This window comes from Gossypium hirsutum, chromosome A07, assembly GCF_007990345.1.
Source record: "Gossypium hirsutum isolate 1008001.06 chromosome A07, Gossypium_hirsutum_v2.1, whole genome shotgun sequence".
Lineage (NCBI taxonomy): Eukaryota > Viridiplantae > Streptophyta > Magnoliopsida > Malvales > Malvaceae > Gossypium > Gossypium hirsutum.
Window position 1 is genome coordinate 46,803,430 of NC_053430.1, and position 6,182 is coordinate 46,809,611.

Here is a 6,182-nt window from a genome sequence, read left to right on the forward strand (position 1 = left end):
AGATTCCTCGATCCTCACCCATTATAGGCTCATTTGAATCGAGTTCAGTTCAGGGGAATACATTTCCCTATGGCTACACGGAGATGAAAATCTCACGAAACCATAAGTAGGGATGTATCCTGAAAGTGATCCACTATCCTGCACGGAGGCGAAAACCTCACGAAGGCGTAGCTTTTCACTCCCACTTAAGGGTGTGACCACAACGGTCATGCAAATGCAATGCGTATCAGAATATAGCAACACATGTAATAATGCAAACACATGTAATACAAAGAGGATTAAATTTTAAAATTTTTAATTTCTGACATTAAGACAAGAGATAATCAATTACACGGCTTGACTCTCTTATTAGTCCCGAGTGGAGTCACCAAGCTGTCGAAACCATTTTTAAATCGAGTTTTGGAAAATGGGAATCGACTTTAAGAAAAATGAAAAGGGGAGTCGCCACCAATCTTTTTAGGTGTGATTGGATCACCTTATAAAATGTTTTGTTTTAAAACATTAATTTTGGTCTACGGAAGTCGAGAAAACAGATTCGGGAGTCGATTATGTACGAGGAAGGGTTAGCACCCTCATAACGCCCAAAAATTGGTACCTAATTGATTATCAAGTGTCTTTAATGTCGGAATTTTGAAAGTTTTAATATGCAAACCTCTTTTAATTAGAATGTCTCAATTTTGAAAATTAAGGCTCACTTATTTCAAACGAGTCAAAACATCACATCCAGTAAGTTAGGACGCAACATTTTAAAACCTTCGAAACTAAGCTCGTCTTTCGAAAATTTCTATCTCGAAACAACAAAACGCCATATCCAGTAAGTTAGGACACTATGTTTTGAAATCTCGAAATAATTGTTTAAGTTTTGAAAACTCAAAATCACTTAGAAGGGTGCTTGACTATTCAAATTCAATGAGAAAAGTCGCAACCCAGTAAGTTAGGGCGCTACCTTTCTCGAAGTTTCCAAACATCAAGCATTGCCTTTTATTTTTTTAAAAAAAACCTTGGAATATTATTTTAAATAACGTTTTAGTATGACATATTAATGCATCATGAAGCATAGATGTATAAAATATTCTAACATTTCCATATAAACATAAATAATATCATTAAGACAAAACTAAATAACATGAACATACGTTTAATGAAAAAAATCATACTAGGGTAAATATAAGATAATAAACAAAAAACATGAGTAAACTAAAAGAAAAACGTAATACATGCAAAAATTATACAACAATATATATCATAAAATAGCACATAAAAGAAATAATTAAACATAGCATATAAAAAAATGAAGCTATGCACAAATAAGATAAATGACATACACTAAAAAAATGAATAAATAGAACATTTACAAATTATAAAAATATAATGCAATAGTTCAAAATAATGAAATGATAATATAATACATATACATGCATAGAAAATATATATTTGAAAATAAACTATATAAAAAGGTTAAATATTATAATATATAAAATACATAATCAAATGTATAAAAGATAGGAATAAATATACATATTTGAAAAATGAAGAAATTAAAATAAAAAAAAGGTTGAAAAACTAAGATAGACGAAGAATAAAATAAGAACAAACCACAGAGAGTAAGAACGAAAGAGGGAGAGAAATTTGAGTGAATGCTCTCAAGAATTCTTATTGCTTCCCAAAACTCAAGTGATTTACAATGAAGGGAGAGGCCTCTATTTATAGTTGAGCCTCCCCAAATCCAACGGTACAGATCAATTACATCAACGGTTAAGATTAAAGGATATCTATAAATTAAATCTCCAAGATTACAAGATCATATCTTCAAGATTGCATATCATATCTAAGATTGCATATCATATCTAATATTGCATATCCTTAAAGATTATATTTCCATATGAGTCAAGCTCGTAGATGGACCTTCAATCTTTTCAAGTAATGGGCCATTTCGATTGGGCCAAATTATATGTTTGTAATTTTGTACTAGACTTCGACTTTTTTTTTTTGAACTTATTTCTGGGCCCGGGCAAAATTGAGTGTCTACAGTAAGAATGGTATGTTTAATGAGTACCTAAATTGGTGAATGTTTAGAGGATAAATGTGAACAATTGTGTATGTTTGAGTATGTTTTGGGCATGTTTTGGTATGGCTTGATGATGGTTGGAAATGAAATAAGTATCAAATGCAAATTCTGGAAATTTTCCAGAAAGTATCAATACCTTAAGAAGAGTATCGATACTGTAACCTTCCAAACCTGGCCTAGACGTTATGGCTAGATTGAGAAGGCTACATTAACCACAAAATGGCTAAGCTAACTTACGTTACTTTTTAAGACTTTAAAAAAAACTCATTTTATTGAAAACCGTAGTTGTATTTTGAGTTAGCTTAAAAGCATTCATTCATTAGGTCGTGTACGCTTAGGATTCATTTTGTTGTTGACAATGATATTTTAGAAAAACTGTTTACTTGTCACACTTCTTTAAAAAAAAAAACTCAGGGCACGTTTGGTTCGCTGTATTGGATTAGAGGTGTATTGGATTAGAGGTGTATTGGATTAGAGGTGTAATGGAATAGATGTGTAATAGCAAATCAACTGTTTGGTTGAATGTAATGGAATAGAGGCGTAATAGTAAAACTGTGTTTGGTTGAATGTAATAGAGGTGTAATAGCATAATGGAGAAAACTAAAATGACCAGAATACCCTTAGCATAAATTTGTTTTGGTAAATGATTATTGTTATTGTTATTTAAATTTTAATAAGATTATTTATTATCAAAAATAAATAATTTAATCATATTTAAACATAATTATTATTTAATATATTTTAATTAAAATATATAATTTAATAAAATTCTTAATAATTAGCAGAAATTTGTTTTGGTAAATTATTTTATTTAAATTTTAATAAGATTATTAATATCAATAATAAATAATTTAATCATATTTAAACATAATTATTATTAAATATATTTTAATTAAAATATATAATTTAATAAAATTCTTAATAATTAATATTCTTATATGAATTTACTCAAATCATAATATATGATACTGTAAAATATAAATTAAAATAATAATTATTAAATATATTATAATTAAAATATATAATTTAATAAAATTCTTAATAATTAATAGTCTTATATGAATTTACTCAAATCATAATATATGATACTATAAAAGAAAATTTGAAATAATTAATATTAAATATATTTTAATTAAAATATATGATTTAATAAAATTTAAAATAATTATAACTAATAAATTATATTTTATGAATTTGTATAATTTAAAATAATAATTATTACATATAATTTAATTATTACATATAAAATTAGTTTAATTAAGGTAACCTAAGTTTAAAACAAATAAAATAAAGAATGAGGATTTGGTTTAGTGTATTAAGTATATCTGTTTTGTTGACAAATCTAAACTAAGCTTTTTCTAATGACTAGATCGAAAGGGTGAAGAACCCCAATAAACAAGAACAAGTATAACTATTGTTTTCTATGTCACTGTGATCTTCTAATGCAATCCTATAACTAGGAAGAACCGCATATAATTGGTCGGATTGCGGCTTTAAGATCATCGTAAAATCTTTGCTCCGAAAATCTGCTAGCTCTTCTCCTTGCTGCTGTAGCTATCTTGAGTCTTTCAGACTCGGGCATCTTCACGATTTTCAGGACTGCATCTGCATATTCTTCTACATTTTGAGCAAGAAATCCTGTTTGTGTCCATCTTCATCTAAAACAATGTCCATTTTCGGGCCAGCAGAATTATGAGCTGAGGGGAGTCGAGCAAAATGAATATCATTTTAAAAACATTTTTAAAATGGAAAACAAAAGTAGCTCGAATCAGAAATTATAATATCAGTTGCCATGCTAGCTCACCTATAGGTATGGCTCCTGCAGCCATGTACTCTACAACACTAATGCAAACTGTAAACTGGTAAGAAATCACAGCCATGTACTCCTGCAGCCATGTACTCCTGCAGCTCCTGAGTTAAAAAAAATCAAACTGTAAAGAGTTTCTAGAACTAATCAAGGTTCCAAAACTGAAACACCGAGAACCATTAAAAATTTAGCTTGAAGGTCTATGTAAGTATGTGCACCTTCTCGGGACGAAATTGTGCAACAGATATGATTTTTGGAGTTTCCACCGACCTTTCCAAAGGAAGTGCCTGTTTCAGATGTAAACTGGTAAGAAATCACAGATGAATGACACTAAAAAATATAAAATGCACTATGATTGGTGATGAATAACAAGAAACAGAACCTAAAGTCCTAAAGTATCACAAGGTGGATAAACTCGCTTAATGCAGTTAGGAATACCCCAAAGCTTCTCGATGTGAGACTGAGTCCATGAAGAGTTTACCATTACAAGATGTGCACAAGATCCCACCATTACAAAATGTGTTTGGAAGGACTTGTTAAATAGACTTGTTGTATGTACTTGTTGGCATAAATTGTGAGACAAAAATGTATGAACAAATCCAAGAACAATACTCAGTCTTAATGTTCCCCAAACCCCTAATTCATATATAGATCTAAGCTATTAGGAGGAAATCCTAGTCTTACAATGTTTGTGGCATTTGTTTCAGATACATAACCATCCTTGTCGAGCATGATTGCATCATTGGCATTCGCATTATTCCCTTCTATCTGCATTGGACCACACAAATCATTTTTTCCCAAGAGATAGTTTAACAAAAATGCATATCTGGCATTAGTCTGAGAAACATAATCTCCACCATAACACAGGAAAATATACAGGTCATATCATCCATCATGGTTTACACCCTTAACCCAAACAAAACAAAAATATCCAAGCCTAGAGAGAAAGGTCTACTGAAGTTTTCAGGTAAGAAAATCAGAAACTAAATACAGTTGTTATCTTGCGAAATTTGATTAATCAGTTGATGATACTGTCAGAAGCATTTAAAGATAGTAAGCCGTCAAATTGAGAACAATACTTGCTCGAATAGCATGAAAGAATGAAAACAACATTCAAATCATAGATCAGATATTAGAACATCATCTACTCTCAGCTTTATCGTAAAATCAAATGAAAGTCCTGCATTGGACAACCTTTGCCAGTATGTTATTAGAACATATTTTTTATGCTTCATGATTAAAGATTTTGCGTGATCATTCATACACAACAATCAGTGTTCATTTATCAGTGGGTTTGTAATTTGTTTACTACTCTTTGTTTAACACAACTTGCATGGCAGATAGGTAAGACCAAAGTTTTCCTTAGAGCTGGGGTTTATTGAGAAGGAAAAAGACTGGGGATGGAGAAATTCATTTTTATTGTATTTAACAGTAGAGAAGCACCGCACTGCACAATTTCTTAAGGGTGAGGGTGTCGGATTTTCTTTTAAACAGAAATTATTTCGATAGAACAGATTTCATAACTCACATCCTATTATCAGCCCAATATATACATATTACTGCTCATAATATCTCCAACTTTATCATGATTATTCAATTAATTTTTTTTAAAATAAACAATCGATTCAACTATCAGAAATAAACAACCGATGCTTCTCATGCAATGAAGATGATGATTTATAACCCTCTCTAATCATGCTTCAGAAAAGACAAGCAAATCAGCATGCAAAGCACCCACAATCCAAGGCAAAGACAGAAAACTAAAATGAAAAGTTCATCCATACCTCACGCCAAGATCGAGAGAACCTAATGAAGCAGTGGCTTTCAAACGTGCTGCAACAAATGAAAGGGAAAAAACGATCGACAGAGAAAATCGATAAAGGCAGACGAGGAGAAATTATGAGGACAGAAGAGGAGAGGGTCGGGTAGGGAGGGAGGGTAAAACAGAGAGTTGGGAAGGGAAGCCGGACGTAATGTGTAATACGCGATTTGAGAAGGGATTAGAAAAGCAGGGAATTTGGGGATTAGGTCGGGATTGTATTACACGCGTAATACCTATTACAGTGAACCAAACGTCGGAATAGGAGCGTAATGTAATAGGCGCGTAATCAGGGCGTAATGGATTAGCTAATACACTGAACCAAACACACTGTCAAAGTTAAACTAATGCAGTAGGAAAACCATTTTTCAAGTCATTTAAGAAAATTTGTTGTCGTATTGATTTGTTTTTCAAAAATAGTTCATTTGCAATGTGAAGGAAACTAGGGAACAATATCAAATTTTACTTAAACCTGATATAATGCATTA

General features: G+C 31.1%; 1 pseudogene; it reads right to left on the bottom strand.

The window, feature by feature from the left end:
* Positions 1 to 3,404: 3,404 nt before the first annotated feature.
* Positions 3,405 to 5,913, bottom strand: LOC107952859 (GDP-Man:Man(3)GlcNAc(2)-PP-Dol alpha-1,2-mannosyltransferase-like; annotated as a pseudogene).
* Between the last annotated feature and the right edge of the window lie 269 nt (positions 5,914 to 6,182).